General features: G+C 44.4%; 1 long non-coding RNA gene across 2 annotated transcripts in view; it reads left to right on the top strand.

Moving 5' to 3' along the window:
• The first annotated feature begins 919 nt into the window (after positions 1-919).
• LOC144320467 (uncharacterized) overlaps positions 920-21216 on the top strand; it is a 23944-nt gene continuing 3647 nt past the window's right edge. For both annotated transcript variants that reach the window (XR_013386040.1, XR_013386041.1), the window contains exon 1: positions 920-1163. This is a non-coding gene — a long non-coding RNA (uncharacterized LOC144320467). The remainder of the gene's footprint in view (positions 1164-21216) is intronic.

Below are 21216 nucleotides of genomic sequence, written 5' to 3'. Positions count from 1 at the left end.
AGGGTATGTAGGTGATCAAATCACAGCTCCACCAGGGCTTGGCTGGGAGATGTTTGCTCTAAGGTCTCAGTTCCCTGGCGATGGGAGCTTCCACTTAACCTGCCCCAGGCCCAGCACCAGTCTGACCTGGAGCCGGTGGGCCTACGGGGTTCCGGTCAGCCGCAAGGCGGTCTCCCCACCCACCCACCCACCCCCCCCCCCATCTTAGCTCAGAGCCAGAGCCTGAGAGTCACAATTTTAGTGGGTTGTGGCACCCTCGGCCTTAACACCCTTGGGCTGGATGGAGTTTTATGAAATACATTCTTCTCCCTGCCATCTAGAGCCGGCTTAGTTTGAAGTCTGTTTACTTGTTGGGGGCGGGGAAGGGGAGGAAAGTGAGTTCAGCCGGGTCTGCGGTTGGGACCGAGACTAACAGACTTGGCCGCTTCTCTCCATCCATCACCCGGGCTTCACCAACTCCAGCTTCTGGCCGGGAGATTGTAGCAGCTTCAGGAGCGGCCCTCGAAGGCAGGCTGAAGCTTTCTGATAAGGAAATAGGTGCGCGCTGAACGCATCAAAAGACCTCAGCCTGGGGTCGGTCCCCACCCCACATCTCGGTGACCCTCTGCGAAGCCGATTGTCGTCTTCTCCTGGATTTCTTCTCCCCTAGATTTCCAGCATCTCTGGCCCAGGTTCTGGCCTAGAGAAATCAGCCTTTTGGGGATGTACCTGGCGCTGAAGCCCTGGAAGGGTCAGAAGCTTCCCCACGTAGGGGGGGAAGCTGAGCACCCCCGCCCAAGCACCCCACCCATCCCCAAGCCCCCAGGGCTGCGGAGAGTGGGGGAGATTTTGCGGATAGCATCCTCCTCCTCCTCTCCCCCACCCCCATCCTGCCAAGTAAACACGGGGACTTTCTCGAGAGCCCTGGAGAGCGGCTCTAGTGGCTTCGGGGCCTGAAACCCCAGGCTTGGCTTGTTTGATGTTTAGCATCCCAAAGCAGCACACCACCCCCGCCCCAGCCGGGGAGCCCGGAGCTGTGCGTCGCGGAGGGAGGAAAGCCGCCCTCTCAGTCGGCCGGGCCGGGGCCTGGGCTGGGTTCAGGGAAGGCGAGAAGAGCGGGACAGAGATGCGCTGAGCCGGGCAGAAGGGAGTCGGGGCTGCCGCCGCCCCCAACAGAGACACTTGTGGGTACAGCTGGAGCCCTCAAGGCCGGGAGGCGGGTGGGGGCAGGGAATGCCTCAGCAGCCGGGGCAGCGGCTCTGGGATAGGGGCTGGCCCCGAGGGAGGAAGCTTGGGGCCCGCGAGTGAAATCAGACCCAGGCCCGAGCCGAAGGCGCGATTTCTCGCTCGGAGCACTTGCTCCTGGAGGCGGAGGAGGCCCCGCGCGCTCCAGGCCCCGGGCCTGGCGGGAGCCTGGTCTTCTCGCCGCCTAGGACTTGGCCTTTCAAAGGGGAAGACAAGCTCGGGAGCCTTCCAAGGGATTTTAAATCCTCCTGGGGGCAGGGTGAGGCCTGGGCTGGCCTGGAGGTCTCCGATCTTGAGACCCCAGGGAGGAATTCTGAGACTTTGGGGCCGCACGCCCCGGGAGCGCGCTCTCCCGCGTAAGCGCGTCGGTGAGGGGCTATCTCCAGGCGTGCACAAAAGGTAGCGCGAGTCTCTTCTCAGGCGACTCGAGATAAGAGGAAATGAGAGCGGGGTTTTCTGACTTCCAACTCATTAGGGACCAGGTAAGGTCAATGCTTTCTCTATTATGTCTTTATCTTAAAAGCGGGTCAATTTAAGATAAGGGAAAAAAAATCCAGGATCTGTGTGAACCGTGCTGATAAAGACTGACCCCTTTCCAGAACTAAAAGCAAGCCAGGCAGACATTCATTTTCTATAAACAAGAGAGTTGTGAGAAGCTGCCTTGAATTCTGATCGAATGTCTCCAGTCTCTCTAGACATCGCTCACCCCCTCCCCCAATTATTAGAGCGGGGAGCAGACTGAGCGGGGATATTATTTGTGGAGAACTAGAAAGCCTGTTGGGAAATGTGAATCTGAGATGATACGGCTCTTAGGCATGGTTTGCTGGCTTGTTTGTTTCAAATGCGTCTTTCTTTTAGAATGGAAGGAAAGTGACAGAGATGAATATTGGGGGCATGATCCTGAATGTTTTCCTTGCTCAGCCAGGTTCCTCTTAAGAGATGCTGGGCACCACCTTCCTCTGGCCCTCCCTGACCTCCTGACTGGTGTGCTTGTGGTTGTGCAATTGGGTTCTTTTTGGCACCAAGTGACCCTCTGTGGGGCTCGATTTGGGCTCCTGCCTCAACTTGCAGCACAGAAAATTTTCTTGTGCTTCTTTGGGCAGTAGTTTCTGGAAGGAGGGTCCTATCCCCAATCACCCTCTGTGGCGAGTTTGTCCACCCAAGTGGCTGGAGGCATTGGGTATGGATAAGAGTAGTGGAAAGAATGTGTTTCATTGAAAAGGAGGCCCAAGGTCTGCATGCTCCCTCTTCCCGTGTAGTTGTGTTTCTCAACTTGATTTTTCTCAAAGGAGCAGAGGAGGAGCAGGCTCAGCAACTTGACAGCACAGTTTTTTGCCTCATCTGAAGCCACAGCTGAAGTGGCAGGCTGTGTTTCTCTCTGATAGTGACCTAATGCCCTACTTGGAGGGCATCTAGGCACAGCCCCAGGCTTCTCATCTGATGTTTCCCATTTGGTCTCTGCTTCATAAACATTTATTGTCTTTGTTATTATGAGTTGTAATGAAGTTTTGGAAAGGATGAGATTTAAATCCATTTTCTTGTTTTATTTCTTTTTAAGTTATTTGCAGGGCACTGCAATGTAAATTTATTATTATTATTACTCTGCTTGATATGGAAATAATTGCAAGCAATAGGTCTTGTTAAAGAGGACTCTTTCCTTCAAGATGACATTCACATCTGATTCTGACCACTCCATTTGTAGGTATAAATGGATGCATACAGACACCTGTCTCTGTATGTATTATAAAAGTATATGCATGTATATCTATCTCATATACCTATTTTATAAGATATTCAAAAAGAAGAGATTTAATGTAGGATTCTCTTCGTAGAGGATCTTACTGAACCTACTAGATGCAAGAGAGTTGAATGCATTCATTACCACAATTAAGACGCCGAAGAAACCGAGTGTCCCTTTAAAAATCAAGTAAAGAAAAACTTTTTTTTTTAGTTTTGTCTACTGTAAATTGGAATATTAATTTATTTTCTCTTGAAATTCTGGAGAACCAATTATATTTGGGGGAAATATTAAATTTTGTGCTTAAAGAAAATAAATGTGCTCTCAGAGACACAAGTAGCTGAGACTTCTTGAAGCAATCTATAACAAAAATTGTCATTTGCCACACCTACATTATCCACTAACAGATATTGTCGGTATGAACACTATGGGCCAGCTAACAAAATCAAATGGAAATGTTTCTGCCCCTCATTTATAGCAAACATCCCTCCTATTCTGGTCTTCACAGCGTAGTGGAAATGCGAGGGGCAGGTCTGAGTGTAGTCCGACGACAAGAAAAAAGACAAACTTTTCTCCTCCCTCTCCCCATTTCCGACATTTCCAGGAGTCCTGTCTTTGATTGCCAGATGAAATTGTCAATAACACCAGGCTGTTGGTAGAGGGTTAAAGGTTGCATTTCTCGGGTTTTCGGTGATTGTTTATGGTGTTACTTCTACCAAACCAGAGATGTCAGGCAATGAAAAGTGTCCTTGGATACCTTTCCCCAGTCCCTATGCAGGGGAACCGTCTGTGGAAGAATCATCCACAATAGTAGGGCCTCCACCTTGCCTAGCATTCTCCCTCTCACTACTGCCAGAAGGTGGCCAAAGCTCTAGGAAAACAAGGGTTTATTTGGTCCGCGCGCGACCGCTTTACCTGATCTCCCCAGCACACACGCAGCTGAGTGCGCGCGCGCAGATGTAAACCTGGGAATTACCGTAATGACACGAAGAGGACTGAGAGCAGCTTCCTCTGAGCCGGCGGCTCCCTCTGTGCTAACCTGGGAGAACAGGTCAATGGTTTAACAAATCTGGCGGTGCCGGTGTATACAGCAAACCCGGCATGGTTAGGGTCCCTGCAGGCGCCTCCGGAGCACTGGGTTTCTAGACAGGTTTGGAGCGACCGGCTTTTTCAGAGGAGACTCTGAAGCCAAAGAGGATTAAACCTCTCTCCCCGCCTCGCCACTCGACGGTGCCTTGAGGTCTGCAAGGCGCCGTTTTTCTGGGTGGGGACTAAATGAGGGGGGGGGGGTGCCGAGCTAGGCTGGGCCGGCTTCTCCCCCCCCACCCCCTTCTGAGTGTGCTTCAGAAAGAATTGCAACCCTTTCACCAAAGGCGTGCACGGAGCATACATCCCCGCCCCTTGCCAGGGCAGACCGAAGTTGTAGCTAGTTCATGAATACTCACCAACCTGCACTACGAACTGAAACGTTGGTTGCTTTCCTGGTTGGACCGCTGAGGCTGAGGCCTAGGTGGAGTAAACTTTGGAAGTACTGCAGTGTATCGTATCTACAACTCCCATAGCAGGGAAAGCTCAGGTATCCATATGCACTTCACTGGCTTCACACTGAAATCAAATGGCAGATTCTTTGCAAATATTCCACAAAAAGCCAACTCACCCACAGTCATAATCTAGCACTGGATAAGGGTAAAGGGAATATCTTTGAGATCTATGGTAGCATACAAGAAGCTTCATGCATCCTGAACAGTTGACATTAACCTTCCTCTATGAATGTTTTCTAAAAACTAGAATGCTGCACCCATCCAACATTAGTTGCTGAAAATTCTCCCCATGGCTAAATACTTAGATTCTGTTGGCTGGGTGTCTGTGGAAGCTGGAGGGTTGTGTGTATGTGGTTCCGCACAAAAGAGAAGAGAGGGAAGGAGACGGGACTGGAAAGGAGAGGAAGGGAGAGAAGAGGAACAGCCGCCTGGTGAAAGTGTGTGGAGTTCTGTTAGCGTTTGTGACAGCTGAGTCATGCTGGTTATAGCCAGGCTTTGGGTCCAAGCATTGGGACGGATGGATAAGTATGTGCTGTGTGTGTGATTTTTAAGGGTTGGTGCTAGTGGAGATGGCAGGGGAACCGGCTGAAAGGCAGTGTGTACTATCTCTGGGTTGGGCAGATAACACAATGGGAACGTAATTATCTAGCTGAAACAAGCTCAAATGGCAAAAAGTTGCAAAATAGATCGACCTCCCTGAGAAGAGAGGGAGCCGGTTACAGAGGTCTGCAGCCATCATCCTTTTCTCAATACATTTTAAACAAGAGGATCTAGGGAGTGATTCCGATTCAATACACATAATCAGTTTGCAAGTCTTATTTCCATTTGAAAACAGGGCCATTTGCAATCATAAGAGCCGGACACGCTGAAAGATACAGAGCGCTTTCCGAGCAGATGATGGGTGACAGACTCTACAGGCAAGCACTAAATATTTTCTTCTAGCCTCAGACCGCATGCATCAATCTTTAGTCCCCATGCATTTGAAATCGAATATTCCTGTTGTATATATAGCTTAATTGCTTAGAAAATTGAGACTCCGTGGTTAGAGAGGGGAGAGAAACAGCAAGAAAGGTGAGAGAGAAATCACGTTTGTGCTTCTCCTCCGTGCTGGTTAATAGTCATTTAGTGAAGAGTACACGGGTACAAAATTTGATATAAAATTCAAACTTGTTTTTAAAGGAAGGGCCGCCAGAAGAGTTGCTCGGGGCTAAAATTTCGCGGGTTGGAGTCGCGAAGCCCTGCCGGGGTGTTTCGGGGCCAGCAGGGCGTCTGCGGGGCCGGGTCGCAGAGTTTGACCAAAGCCTCCCGGTTGCGCCGCCAAAGACCTAAGGGCCCCTAGAGGCCCCACGGTCTCAAGTCTGTTGTCAGGGGACTCCGCTGGAAGTGCGGGCACTTAAACTCTTGAGCTATTTTACGTCCTCTCGTCCCAGAAAGTTTCAGTTCCAGAACCAAGAGAAGCAGAAGTACGCGACCTCCGCCCTCCGCCCGCGGCCACTGAACTCCCCACCCCTTCGTCCCCCCCCCCCCCCGCCCCGCCGCCTCCGCCAACCCCAGGGCCAGGCTTCACCCCGCCCACCCGAGGTCTCCCGTCCCGCGCGCAGCCCCCGCCGCACTCTGCTCGCACCCAGCCTCGCGACGCCGCCCCCGTCCCCCCTCCTCCCTCCCCCGTTCTCCCCCCCCCCCCCCCCGCCAGGCTAGCAGGTGACTCTCCAGCCCTTTCTCAGTTCCCGCCCGGAGCAACCTCGGCTCTGAGCGGTCTGCCCGCAGCCCGCAGCCCGCAGCCCCCAGCCCCCAGCCCCTTCTGGAGACCACGCTAAATCTGATGTGCGGATGAGTCGAAATTTCCCGTTAAGTTTGACCCCAAAATACATAGAGAATTAGTTCACTGGGTCAAGATGATTATTCAAACCCTAGCTTGAATGGGATTTTAGAAAGAAAGAAAGAAAAAAAAGATCTGAAAACACGATCTTTCTTTAGACAAATAAGCAAAAGCAAACAAAGCCAGCGAACTGCTGCTGTTTTTCCGAGGAGTTTCCCTACAGAAAACAGATTCCGTCTCTGCTCACATAGGAACATCTAACGAACTTTCTGGTAGAAAGAAAGTCAGTCTAATAATAGTATGTACTTCCTGCCGATTTCATTTTTATTTTGAAAGGGGATAATCTATTAACCTCAAGTTAGTGCCTCTTAGGCAGGCGTTATGTTTTTAAACGTCCTTGCAAAGCATTTTCACCTCTGGAAAGATCTAAGGAAAACCAATAGATGGGCGGGGGGCGGATTTTGCACAGCTCCTGCCAGCTTGCTCAATTTTCTGCAAAACTCTTCCTAAAAGCCCCAGTGTTCTCTTTAACAGATGTCAAGTTATAGAGACCACAAAGATCTAAAGACACCCTTCATGTGCGCGCGAGCACACACACACACACACACACACACACACACCAGCTGTAAACTCACTAGATTTTTTTTCCCCCTCTCTAGAATTCATTCTGTGTGGTTAAGCAAGTGAGTGGTCCTGAGGCATTAAGCCATCCTGAGTGGAGGGGTACGGTCAGGCAGGCCTCCTACAACAGGGCGTCTCCAAGCTCCCTATTTCTGCAAACCACGAGGAGGACCGAACTACAACTGATAGGAGGTGTGGGTGAGACTGGGACCAGCAGGACCCAATCCACTAGCGTGAAGGTGAGCTAGCTCACTCAGGCTAGGACAGGGCCCAGCCTAGTCTTGGCAGAGGGGGTGCATAGGAATGTGTCCCAAAGCAGCAGAGAGCCAGAGCAGGCTTCCAGGGCAGGAAGTTCCAGCCACCTGACAGCTCCATAGGGACAGGGTGACCATGTGGCCATTTCTAGGAGTGGTGGCTGATGTGTAGTAGTGATTCCTTCCCACACTTCAGGACGTCCCTGGGGACCAAGAACACACAGGCTGGGGATTGCTGGCACACGTCTTCAGGAGCACTCCCAATCACGGAGAAGAAACTTAGCCTGCCTTCCTCAGGGAGCCCCAGCCCTGTCTCCCAAGGTAAATGTGGGACACCTTCATTAGGACTGAAAGGTCACCCGCAGGAGCATGATATTCTTGGATTTATAGTGTGCTGCGACTCTATCATCTACTTTTTATTTGTTACTTCACTGCACTCGTTTTCTATTTCTTCATTTCAGTGCCTATGTTTTGCGTGCTTGCCTGTCCAATTCCAGCCTCCTGGCTGCAGTCTCACTTCCCAGGCAATTCGGTATCATTTTCCTAATGTCGGTACTAAAAGGAAAAACAGGCAAAGTGGAAGTGCTGAGCCATATAGAGTGAAAGCCAGGAAAGCCCATATGGGAGGCCCGTTGTGGGGGTGGGGGGAGTAGTACAAGGCCCAGTGGACCACCAAGGTCAGCCTACCAGAGGACTGCCGAGAAACGTGACAGAAGCAAAGAGAAGCAGCCGCGCAGAGAAATTCAATTAATGTCGGTAGAGGCGGAGGCAGGAATACGGCGCCCACCTAACGCGCACACGTGGCCTGACAGGCCCAGAAGGGGATGAGGAGGACGCAGAAGACGTGTATATGGTGGTCTTCTCTGAACCGAGAGGCGAATCAAGCAACCTCTTTCTTTCCTCCTGCCAGTCCTCAAGAATAGAGACTTTCTGCCAGAGCAGACGAAAGGGCTAGGGAGCCGAGGGACCAGGGACTGTTATTCGCTCCCCAAGCTCCCGCCTGGCCATTCGGGCTCCACACCTCGGAGAGGAAAAAAAAATTCAGGGGAGCCTGGGGAAGTAGAACTAGTGGTTTCCGGAAACTTCCGGGAAAATAGGCAAAAATCCTTTCTTTCCGCCCAAGTGCCCCACCCCTCCTCCGTGCAGTTGGAAAAGGAACTTCAGAAAAAGGGGAGGCCCTGGGTCTTTTCCGCCCCTGGCTGTTGGACAGCGCCCTCTTTTGTCCCCGCCAGCGCGGCCTCGAAGGAGGTACCACGTGGAGGAGCCTCCGCTGCCTGCGAGAAAGGCTGGGCGATTCCGCGGGGACTCAGCCGAGCCCGCCCCCGGCCCTCCGCGCCCGGCCCTGAGCCGCTGCCCTCCGCGGCTCCCCAGGCGGGCGGGGCCGCGTCTGCCCCGGAGAGCGCTCCGCGGAGCCGGGCTCGCTCCCCCCGTCGGCTCCCCGGGCGGGTCGCGCTCGCCGGGACGTTCCCAGCCTCTGGGCCCCGCGACTGCGGCGGCGCGGGAGGGAGCGGCTTTGCCCGCCGCGGGGTCCGTTCCGCGGAGAGGGGAGCCCCTCGCCCCCAGCGCGCACAGCCCTCCAGGTCCGCTCCCCGCCCCGCCCCGCCCCGCCCCGGGCCCCGGGCCCCGCCGGCTCGGGGCTCAGTCTCCCAGGGGCCTGGAGCCCCGGAGCCCTTACTTTCTTAAGAGTCTCGCACGCTCTCTGACACATGTGAGCTGCAACACATTAACCCTTCTGTACCCCGGCAAGACGCAGGTGTTAGCCTGGGCCTCGTTTGGTTGGTGAAGGGCACATGTGGGCCGCTTCCCGACCCGTGAAGCCCCTGATTCCCCCCGCGGAGCCCCAGGGTGAGGTCAAGGAGAGGGACCCGGGCCCAGTGCCATCTATCCGGGGACGGAGGGCCGCGGCGGCGGCGAGAGGTGCCAGCGGCGAGAGGCCGCGCGCGCCCCGGGTCCGCACCTGGCTGCGGCTCTGCCGTCGGGCTTTCCTCGGGAGCAGCAGGTGCTGCAGCGCAAGGCGGCCCGGCCTGTTCCTCGAGCCCGGATCCTCCCTCGAGGGCCCGCGCCTTCTCCTCTCTTTCCCCTTTATGGCCTTCGATAATTTCGGAGGCAAGGATTTCAACTTTGAGGGGAATTTGTTTCATGTCTCCTAAATTCAGAAACGGAGTCTTCAAAAGTCCTAATGTGTGTGTTTACTTTTTTCTAGCGTTCAAATGAATGCGAAGCCACGGATCGAATCCCGTCACTCATTTGGGGTTAGCTTCTCCCGATATTTCACACGGAAAACAAAACTGGGTCCCTCTTATTTGTACTTGTCCTTAACCTTTGCAGCAACTGCTGTAGATGAGGCTCTGTCCATTCTCTAATAGATTTTACTAGGGGCTGGTGACAGAGAACTGATTTCTTTTCTATTAGGGTTTAGCACATCTTTGTTGAAGGCCTGTAGAATGACCAGGGATTAGATTTGCATCTCTTAGGCGCCCTGTGTGGTCTTTGTGCGAAGCTTGTAACTGTTAAAAATGACTTGTTAGGAAGCGTGTGGGCTCTCATCGCTCTCCTTTTGACAGAATGATTGTGAAATTCAGATTGGCCCTGTAGGATTTAGCCCGCAGATTCCACCTGAACCCTAAGCAATTAGACCCTAATCTCACTGCAATCATATTTGAGTTAGGATTTGTTGCACTTTGTTTACTTCAATTAAAAGCAGTGGAATATTTTTTTTCCCCCAGCCTTTAAAGTGAAATCTCCAGGCGTAAAAACCTCAGGACTTCTCAGAAACGGTTTTGGTGGTAATGGGGATTTCTTTTCTGTAAGGTTTCCTCCTACTCCTCCCGCCCGTCCCCCATTTAAATAATTCTTTTCTTCTTTTTCTTCTTCTTCTTCTTCTTCTTCTTCTTCTTCTTCTTCTTCTTCTTCTTCTTCTTCTTCTTCTTCTTCTTCTTCTTCTTCTTCTTCTTCTTCTTCTTCTTCTTCTTTCTTCTCCTTCTTCTTCTTTTGCTTCCTCTTCCTCTTCTTCCCCTGTTCCTCGCTAATGCCTGGAGCATCTTCTTAGGGGTTGAATTCAGGTCGCCTGGGAAGAGACGCGTCGAGAGGACTCCCCGCTGCGAGTCCGCATGTCCCCGACGGGGCGCCTCGGTCCCCGCTCCCGCGCCGAGCTGTCTCACGCTCGCCGGCCACGCGGCCTGCGCGGGCTCGGGCCATGGGCCTCGGTCCGGCGACTGCCTTCCAGCCGCGGAGTTCCCGCGACCGCTCCCGGCGCGAGCCCCACCGCAGGGCGGCCGCCGAGACGGCGTGGGCAGCGCGCCCGCCGGCCGGTGCGTCCCGGAGCTGCCCTAGGGGTCCCTGCGGCTCCGCCTGGGGACCCGGCCGGCGGGCGTCGCGCCTCGGGCGGCCTGAGTCCGGGCGGCAGGTCCGGGCCGGAGCGCGGGGGGCCGGCCCCCAGCCTCTCCTCGCCGCGCTGGCGGCCTTGCGGGTCGTGGCCGGGTCGTCGGGATCTCGGCAGTTCTCAGGGCATTTAACCCCGACGCAGTTCTTAAGGGTCGCCTGCGGTGACTGTCAAGTCAGGTCACCCTAGTGCTATTGCTTGATGTGTGGTGAGTTTATCGCCTTCGTTTATTTATCTGGTGCGACTTTGTTACTTATGTTTTTTTCCGGAAAATCTCATTGGGGAGACACATGATGCTAATGGCTCTGGGTTACCGGTTTCTATTTTGATTCATAGCCACTTACTTGCTCCTGGTGAGTTTGATTCGGTTCCCCCAAAATACTTGCTTCGACTTTATCAGTTAATGCTTAGGTGGGAGCCAACATAGGATGTGAACTAGAGCAATTTTCTGGCACGGGAGGGCTCAGTGCGGTTTATTTGAGGGGGAAAGGGTGATGCCCCCTTTTAAACTTTCCAATAAACTTTTTGATAGCAAGTGTTCTCATTGTCACTTGTATCAGAGGAAAAATTTTTAAATGTTCTTTGTATTTGATTCCATGAGAATGAAAGAAAGCCAGCCTACGACCTCACTCCGTCTGCCTTTGTGATTAAAACATTTTAAATGAGGAGAAAGTACTTTTCTGAGGCTAAGTACTATATAAATGTGAGCAATGCTAACGAGTTTAAGCAAGGGGTGGTCTCTTCCGATATTTTCTGGGGTGGAGTATATTTTAAACAGGCTCATCTTTTTGGATAATTCTAATAGCTGATTATTCTTCACTTTATTGAGCAATCTGTATTCAAAGGAATAAAGGAGATGCTATCTTGCCTTGGTTGGGGCCGGGTGGGGGGTGGGAATATGCTCCTGGGGTAAGGAAGAAGGGGGAGCAAGACCGTGATAATCTCTTTGAGATCTACCCAAAGGAGTCTTGATCTATAGATTGAAGATCTCTGCTTTAAATCAATCCTGTGTGCTAGTTTAGGGCAGTTTTTCATTTGTGAATAGGAACTGTATCAAAACCCTAGTGTGACCATGACAATTGGGTAATCACACATAAGGCATCTTTGCTAATGGAGAGATTCTGTAAATATGTTTCTAGTGAATACACAGATAACAGTCACAGTGGAAGGGTCAGGTGCCACAAATCATAGATTACTCTGCCAAGGGTTGCCAGCCATCTGAGGCTCGGAAGGACATTAACTGCCTTTGCATTCTCAGAATACTCTCCTCAGTTCGTGATTTCACTTACTTGACCCTACTTCTGTTATTAAAGAGCTGGCAGGCACAATCAAGGGCAAGCAGGTTGGCTACCTACCCTTCTGGCACCTCGCCAGTGTTCCCATTTAGCTGCCAGCAGACAAGGAGAGGAGTGAATCAGTCATATAATCCTACAGTAGCATCTAGAAGGTATCAGGAAAACTTTAGTGGCAGCAGGAGGGTCCACCAATCAGCCCTGTTTCTAAATTCTCCACTTCATATCTGTAATAAATCCCTCTGGGGGAATTCACTAGTGGGAAGGGCAGGGAGGGGAACGATACGGGAGCTCTCAAGCAGTTTCCTTGAAAAGTAAGTTGTGAGTGCATTACTTGAATAGTCCCAATTTTGAAAATGGCCATAAATAGAAATGGGATTCTCATTACTAACAGAAACAAAAATCAGGAAAAGTGTCCCTTGTCATTGGTAGGGGGAAAAAAATTCAAGAGCTTTTAGCAAAATTTGGAGAATTATAACTTCTTGTCAATAGGACAAACTTCTGCCTTTCCACATTTGCTTTAATAGAGAAATTATTGACAACTTAATAAGAAGTAGGCACTCAACTTTCAGAGAAATTACATAAAATTGAGATTATATAAAAATAGTTTTTTTCCTACCTCAAATTGAAACAGGTAGGTATTTGGCATACAGGGACATTGTAAAGGCAAAATGCATCTCACTCTAATATTAGCATTTTTTCCCTTGAGGATGTAAAATCTAGAAATCTAACATAAAAGAACCAGAGGGTGAAACAAGACTTCCTGGGTCTCCTTTGTTGGCAGGCTAGGCCCTTTCCTCATGCTCTTAACCTGGAAACAGCTTTGGGATCTAGAATGAACTATCATGATTGAGGATAAAGCCACGACTTTTACCAGTAGGTACCATGAAAAGTAGGTAGACTGACTTCATCAATAGAGCTTTCCCCAGGGGGTTTGCTTGTGTGAGAGGCCTTGCTGCACTTTTTGAACAGAAAGGTACAATTCACTGAAGTATGAGTGTTCAGGAAGGCTAACAAAGTGTACTTTTAGAAGAATATTGTATTTTCTAATATGTCAAGAGGTCTTCTAGATGTGAGATATAAAAAAACTAATTTAATTTTTTGTCAAAATTAGACTATCATTACATTAGCGTATTCTTAAAGAATGAAGATGGACATTACTCATCTACAGTAGCAAAGGGGAAAAATATTTAAAAACTAGATGACAGATATGTGCCTTATAATTTAAACAATACTGAATGATGAACAGTCTCCCCAAGTTCATTTAAGCAGGAATGGGATAGCATCTCTATAAAAGTGAATAAAAAAAGATCTTGTACAAATATGCTGAACCCTCCATTTTATTAGCTTATAATGCAAATAATTACTTGCTCTTGCTACTAAGAGCCATTTTAATGTAATGGATTCATTACAGACCCTCAAGAAAACCAAAGCCTGTGTCCTTTTACAAGTTTGTGAAGAACTTTCAAATGGCTGCACCCAATTCGAAGACATGGATATATTTTTTCTTGCTTATTAAGTTATAAACCCAGAATTTATGCTGATGAACATTTTCCATCTTGACTAATACCTTCTGCCAGAGAAGTTTTTATTTCAAGAGAACGGATAGCAAGTGGACAGAAGGAAATTCTAAGCCTGTGTGATTTCATAGTGGTCACATTTCATATCCTTAAATTTAGAGCTGTGAACACCCATATTCTTTTTTCTTTTCCTTTGTGTGTTTCTTGGTTAGTATCTTGTGGAATGCCTTGCCCATAACAGTTGTTCAATAAGTTTGCTGAACAGATGGAATTTACGAAACATTTTCACTATTTACCTTGTCATCTTTTCTGATACACAAAAAGAAAAATGAAAAGGAGTATTAACATTTTTCTTTTTTTTTATGTGAACAAAAAAATCGTTAAGATTTTAGGCGGGTTTCACTCAATACGACCAAAAAGAAGCCCCATTCTATGCTAGTTAGCAAGAGAGGAATCCCTTACATTTCCCGGACTATTCAAATGAAAACTGTTTGAGATAATACTGAAATGTTTAAAATAAATAGATCCCAAAGCTTAGATGTAACACAAAATGAATCCTAAAAATTTAATGACTTGGAAAATCCTTAATCTCCTTTTACATTCCAGCCTTTAACTTTCTATGACACACTTACCTTTCAAGACCTTTAAACATTCTAAAGGGTAGGGACACCTTACCTACCCTTTAGATAGGGGCTCAGTGGTTGAGTTTCTGCCTTTGACTCAGATCATGATTCCGGGTCCTGGTATCCAGTCCTGCATCAGGCTTCCCACAGGGAGCCTGCCTCTCCCTCTACCTATATCTCTGCCTTTCTCTCTCTGTCTCTCATGAATAAATAAATAAAAATCTTAAAAAGAAATTCTAAGGGATAGCCATCTTCTGAAGTGGTGAGGGGACAAGAAGGTTGCAAATCCTATCATTCTTTTGGAAGTCAGGTGGGGGGGGGGGCAGTGGAAACTGGCCAATGTGGTCTCATCTACGAGAAAAGAATTTAAGAAATAGTGTTGATTGTTAATGATAATGCCACATAAGGCTGCTCTAGGGAAGGTGGTCCAGTGGCCAAGAGGCACCTGCTATGCAGAAGCAATAGTCACTATTACTGTGTTCCCAAGTCTTATTCCTTAGTGAGCACCCCTCATATTTGAATAGAGGCTACAGCTTTGGGACACAATGGAACCAATGGAGTGGAGGTAGGGAGAATCAAAAGACTGGAAGTAACTTCAGAGTTGGGATGCCCTATGCTTTATATTGGTCCAAACAACTACTGGAATCTCTCTTCATTGATTTGGGGCCTGGCTCAAGATTATGTACATGTTAAAAAAAAAGACTATACTGTCAGATTCTGTTCCAGTTTGAATATGAAGCCTTTCATCAATGACTATGAGGGTATTATGTCAAGTGGAAAATGTGTGCTTATATACCAAGGACATCCCTGGCTTCACCTGAACAGGCTCCCTAAGAGATTTTTTGCATCTCGGTAGCATTTGCTCAGCAAGATACGAAAGACTGGACACAGTCAAACAGCAACAGAACCCTAAATAAGTTAAATTTCAAATCTAAATTCCATTTCTTTAAGACTAAACATCATCTTTTAAAGCACTCACTTAGCATGAAGATATGGATATTGCTTCCTGTATATCCAAATATGCATTTCTACACTTAGTGGGTTGGTCATCCCTCAACTTGTGTTCCTAACAAGAAATGGATCCCAAAAAGGAAATGTTCTTTACCAATGTCTGGAACAATGATGACCCACTGTTTTCCCAAGAATTCTCTTTTTTTATTCACATGTAGATAGGAGTTGGTATTTTGTCACCAAGTTCATGTCAAAGTCAATTACTATAGTGAAAGAGTATCATCATACTTTTTTTGATAGAAACAAAAATGGAGGTTGATATAAATATCTGTTGTCAATGCATATCTGGTTTCGACATTATACAGAAGAACTAGTTGGTATTACCCACAGACATAAAGATTTTATGATAAGAAAAATGTACAGCCTATTTATTAATTTATTTATTCTGTCACTAAACATTCATGAGTGCTTACACCAGGCAAAGTTCTATGTATAGAGAAAAAGATATGTCTTCGACCTCAAAAACAATGTGTTTGGAGAGATAGGCATGAAAATAGACAATTACAGTTCAGTGCAATGAGTGGAGTAATGTGAGATCTGTGCAAAATGCAGGGGGATCCCAAGGGAGGAAGCATATCTGCATTTGGCAGAAGGAGAAAAGCTAACACTTGAATTCACTCTTGAAGAAGGAGTTTTATTAGGTATTCCAGGTGGGGGGAAAAGTATGTGCAAAGGCCCAGAGGCAGTGAAAAAACATCCTGTTCAAGAGAATCATACCTAGATTGTATTGCGGGAGCAGAAAGTGTAAGAAGACTGTTGGGAGTAAAACTGAACCGGTGCTGTGGGCTAAGCATTTTTGAAGACCGTTGAATGCCAGACTAAGAAGTGTAGATTTATCTTGCAGCAGATGGAAAGTCATTGAAAAAATTCAAACAAAATCAGATGTGCATTGTGGAAAGATCATGCAGTCCAGACTGGAGAATGGATTAAAAGCGGGGACAAACAGTGATGCTGAGACTATTTGGTGGTTGTTTATACCTGCCCACTTGGTATAAGAGTGCTAAATAGGTACAAATTATCAAACCCTAAGCAAAAAGGAAGGCATAAAGATATTTTCCAAAGAGGCATCTTTTTAAGGAAAATGACTGTTCACACTGGGTAAAGATCGGGGATTAATTTTGTATGCCCTGTGGATACCTTTTAGGGTCAAGAGTGCATTGCTCGTTGTTTTACTTTACTGTAGAATTGCCATGCGTCTGAGCTGACACTTCTCTTACTGCATTGAAAGACTGTGTAGTGTTTGTAGAAAGAGCGCTACCAAAAGTCAAGAGACTTGCCTCTAGTCGAACTTTATATCTCAGTCTTTGAAAGACCTTGGGGAAGTCACTTTACCTCTCTGGGCTTCATTTGCCTCAGTTGTAAAGTTGAGGGCACAGTTTAAGTTATTTGTAATGCCATTTTATTTATATCATTAGATGATTTGCAACTTTGCACCTGTTAATTTATCCTAATGTTTATTTCTTAAGTTGTCTTTATGCTTTCTCACAATTTTAAAAGAGACAGAAGTATTTAGAGCACAATCCTGGGACACGTTATTTCGGGCACAATTCTGTGTTTATCGCACTATTCTTAATATTCTTGGCCTTCCTCCTGGAAATATTAGGATATTGGTAGCCGTTTTGAAACTGTAGTGTTTCTGCTCACCTGAGTCACATTTTATCCTCATATGCACAAAAGGAAGACTATTTAATCGCTTTCAATATCTTCTATGCTAACTTAATAATTTAGCTCTAATTTTTAAGTTGTAAGTATTCCTTTCCAAAATGATTGTTTCTTGGGTCAGATAATTGCATGTTCTCAGAAAGCTAGTGTATGGATAAAATCGTGGTGCTTAAAATTATAGAAAGTGTACTGCTTCTAATAATATTCTACTTTAAATTCTGCATTTCCTTGGAAACTTCCTGTTATTTAATGCTCTTTTTTTTTTCCACTTAAGAGGCTGTTTACATTAGTAATATATCTTCTAGAGCTCTGGGAGTTCATAGGGTTTGTACCTACAAAACAGCAGAGCACTGTTACTGTGCTTCAGAGACATGCAGGGGTCCCAGGGCAAATCAAAATGTTTTTAAATGTATGACATGTGTGAAGTTGATGAAAATTCATGACTTCTCTCTGTCAGGGCTGCTTGAGCTTAAATCATCAGAGAAAGGTGAGTGCAAAGAATTTTATTTAATACTTTTAATTCTGAAATCCCATCCATCCCTTGCTTGGGTCCTATGTTTCAGCTCTTCTACTTAATAGTCTGCCAACAAAAATTTTTAAAAAATTAAAAATTAGCTGCATGCTCTAAATTGCTTTTCAGGATTTCCTTCTTAAACCATCCCTCAGATGTGTAACTTTTAAAGAGGAATTGAAATGTGGTTTCAGAATGTAATCACGTACTATAGAACATGCAAAATACATGTGAAAGACCACACGAGTGCTGTTAATTTAACTGATTATACTTTATGCTTTAGAAATGTTTTCAAATTTGTCTTTTAAAATTGAAAAGAAAATATTCCACGAAAATGTTAAGAGATTAAAAAAAGCCAAAATGCTGTGGATATTGAGATCAGCTGTTTTTAAGTAAAAATCCATTCAAAGCAAAATAAAAGGCATTGTGTAGTGTGTGCCGGCTAAAACTGAGAACACAAGAGCATTGCAGTTAATTAGAAGCAATCAACAGGATGCTTTGCAACATTTCTCACATCAGTGCACCATCTGATCGCTATAATAAAAATTTCCCACAGTCTTGATGCAAAAAGGAGTAGAAATAAATATTTGAGTCATTAAAATATTTGATGTATTTCAATTACTCTTACCAATAATTATTTTTACTAAGTTATTGTTACAAAAATAAAATCTTGAAAATCCTTAAAGGTTGTTCTATTTGTGTTTTAGGGGATGATCTTAGTTACATTTTTTGGTTTTAATTTTATATGCATTTGATATGAGAAAAAAATCAATTTTTGAAAATAAAATTTAGGGTATAAATTTGAGTTGTTATATGATTTATGTGTGGTTATTGTACTTATGAAAGATAGCTGTGGGCTTTTCCTGGACCATTGAGCCATATATTCTGAATGATTCGTTATTATATTACAAATAATGAAGTACTACATTATAGCTATTTTCATATTAACAGAATATTGACCTAAGTTAACTATATTAACTGTATCATACAAGTCTTAAAAGAACGTACAATCCTTAATACTATTATTTTTCTATAATTAGTTCAATGCTCGATTCTGCTCAGAAGTTTTACTTTAGTTTCATTTATTCTACATCCGCAATTGTTCTACTAGGGCAAAAATACTGCTTTTGTTATATTTTTATGAAACTCATAGTTTGTTCATTAGAAATAACATTTGTTTTTCTTTTCTCCCTTGCCCCCACTGCATCCTTTTTAAAATTTTGAGGTGTGTGTGTCTGTGTGTGTGAGAGAGAGAGAGAGAGAGAGAGAGAGAGAGAGATTCTTTGTTACGTTGTCTTCTTACATTAAAGGTAGAGCTCACTCTGGGCCACTAAGGTGCTTCAAAACACATTCATAAGGTAGTTTGTTAAAAATGTTTAACATGAATCAGAACTATATACATTTTGACCATAGCTTACAACTTTTTCTCCCTCAAAAAGCAAATTTGTGAAAGTCTAGGAGGTGCCCTTTTTGGAGGCAAAAATAGCCGTGACACTGGTGCTGTGAAAAGAGAACTGTCTTTTAAACAAGTCAATGATTCATTCTCCTGTATTTATAAAGTACAAGTTGCTTATCAGAGTAGTTTACTCCTCACACTATAGTCATCTCTTGCTGAACGAAAACATGCTTTGGAGGACAACAAATTTGTTTGGTTTTGGCTGTTTTTGCTCATTGTTTGTTTGTTTTGTTTTGGTCTGTATGTTTTCTCTCACATCACACAAGATGTTTTTTCTCTTGTTGCTCCCCAAAAAACCTTTTTGCTAATTATGTTCTTTCTTGAGCACTCTACATGTATCTGTAGAATAATAAAAAAAAAAATACTTTCAAAGAACTATCTTCTCTTTGGCACCAAACTATTGCTTTGTACTCTTCTTTGCACAGATTTGATCTACTTCATTGCAGGAGGGTGACTCTTAGCTAGGTTCTCTTTAGGAAATTTACTCTTTCTACTGCTTTACAGAGACAAATAGCTTTGATGATAAATACCTTAGAACACATATCTCACAAGTCCAGAAAAACACGTTAGGATGTAAATATTTTTTCTTCTGACTAAACAGCCTATTAAATATATAGTACTATTTGTTTAAAATTTTAAACTCTGATATTTTTGCCTGCAAGATTGGAGCATTAGCTACAAACGTTCACTGCTCCAATGAAAAGCAGTTTCAGTAAATAACAGCCTGAAATTGGCTCTGTTGCATTTAGCTTGGTTTACAGGAATTGGAATAGTAATGCTCCAAAAATCCATATTAAAATAATTTTGCTTATTTCTGATATCATTATTTCTTATAGCAAACAATTTAGACAGAAAAGTCATTTGATAAAAATAATTGATTCAGGCAAAATAGTACTCACATTCTTCTGTGAGATAATGATTCAGCAGCTACTCTTACTTCAGTGGTACTTCATTAGACACAATCCTCATTCATCTTAAAGCCTTAAAAAAAATCCACATTCTTTATTTTTAAAAATTACTTTGTTTTTAAAGAAATGAACAAATTTTTGAAAATAAAATAAAGTCTTTAACAGAATTTACTTGCTGTTATTCAGGTCTTTAAGTTTTTCTTAAGGGACAGAAATGTCATATGCTTAGTTTCAGGACAAAGGCACTTTTTTAAATGAAGGGCTTAAAGAAAATCGATAAAGAAGTTTGTTTGATAGAAAGCCAGCTAACTAAGGTTCTGGTTGTAAAAATGATCTAGATTACAAATCAAGAAAATAACAATATTTGATCAACTATAGAAGGCTAGTTTTTAATAAAGAGTATCTTTTAAAAAAGCAATTATGAGCAACTTCTGAAATTCACTTTAGGTAACATATCTAGGGGGTACACTGTGTTACTGTTTTTCTATGGTAGAGTCGATTTAACTTTGGGAGTTAAGAAAACTTATGTAACTTCAGAATGTTTCCAGCTAATGGTTTTATTGCAGGACTAGTGTTACGCAATTAAAAACAAAAACAAAAACCTTATAGTCATACAACATTAACTAACTAATTTAGTAAAGATGGCTCGTTATAATTACAATCATTATTTTGCTTGAAATATGACTATGCTCTATTAGTCAGGAATTAAAACAATGCAGGTTCGCAGCAATGTTATAAGGTGTTCTTTTAATAGTTCAGCAATTAATTAAAAGCCCCATGCATGTGATTCATTAATATTCATTTTTATATTTTAAAACTTATATGCATTTAAAATTTCCAGATCATTAAATGCTTTTAGCTGCATATTGTGTTAAAGTAAAAAAAAAAAAAAAAAGAATCTATTTTAAACTGGTTGAATTCATTTAAGAGATTGTTTACATTTATATTCTTTTTTAATAAACGGAAATAAAGTTACATTTACGAGGTCATTTTTTTCTAAAGTTGCAAGTATTTTGTTAAAATGTTTTATTTGGTAATGAAAACAATTTCATAAATATTAATTAATACATCTTCACATTTTGACTACTGTCAATTTTTTATTTCTTTTAAAATATAAATATTTATTTTTAATGGAATGAGTAAAAATGTTTAGAACTCAAATTCGCTGTAATGAAAGAGAGTTTAGAATCTTCAGTAGGATAGTGGACTGTTTACTTGGCTTCAGTCTGTCTGTCTTCTACAGGATTTGACAGAACTGACTAGTGAAAACTAACCAAAACCAGAAAACAACAGAGTGAATGCTCAAGAAGGAAAAAGGAAGAGTTGCAGGAAATGATATTTTCCCATCAGTGGATAGGCATGCATATATTAAAGACATAAAAGGCAGCAAGGGGAGAAACAAAAGCTGTATACTGGGGATTCTGCAAGTCTGAATTAACTAAATGGAAAAAAAATGAAATCATTCTGCTTAAACTTGTTCACTAATAAAAGGAGAATTGCTTTTGTTAAATATGCTTGGTGTGATTATCAAGCAAAATTTTTTTCTCCCAGACATCTATGAATAAAACATGCGTTTGAGCATTAGGTAAACAAACAATAAATGGATGAGTTCAGTTGCAACATAATAACATTTTATTTAGAAAACATATATAAT

The sequence above is a fragment of the Canis aureus genome, chromosome 9 (assembly GCF_053574225.1).
Source record: "Canis aureus isolate CA01 chromosome 9, VMU_Caureus_v.1.0, whole genome shotgun sequence".
Classification (NCBI taxonomy): domain Eukaryota; kingdom Metazoa; phylum Chordata; class Mammalia; order Carnivora; family Canidae; genus Canis; species Canis aureus.
Note: the sequence above shows the minus strand (reverse complement) of the source record. Positions and strands in the feature narration are given on the sequence as shown.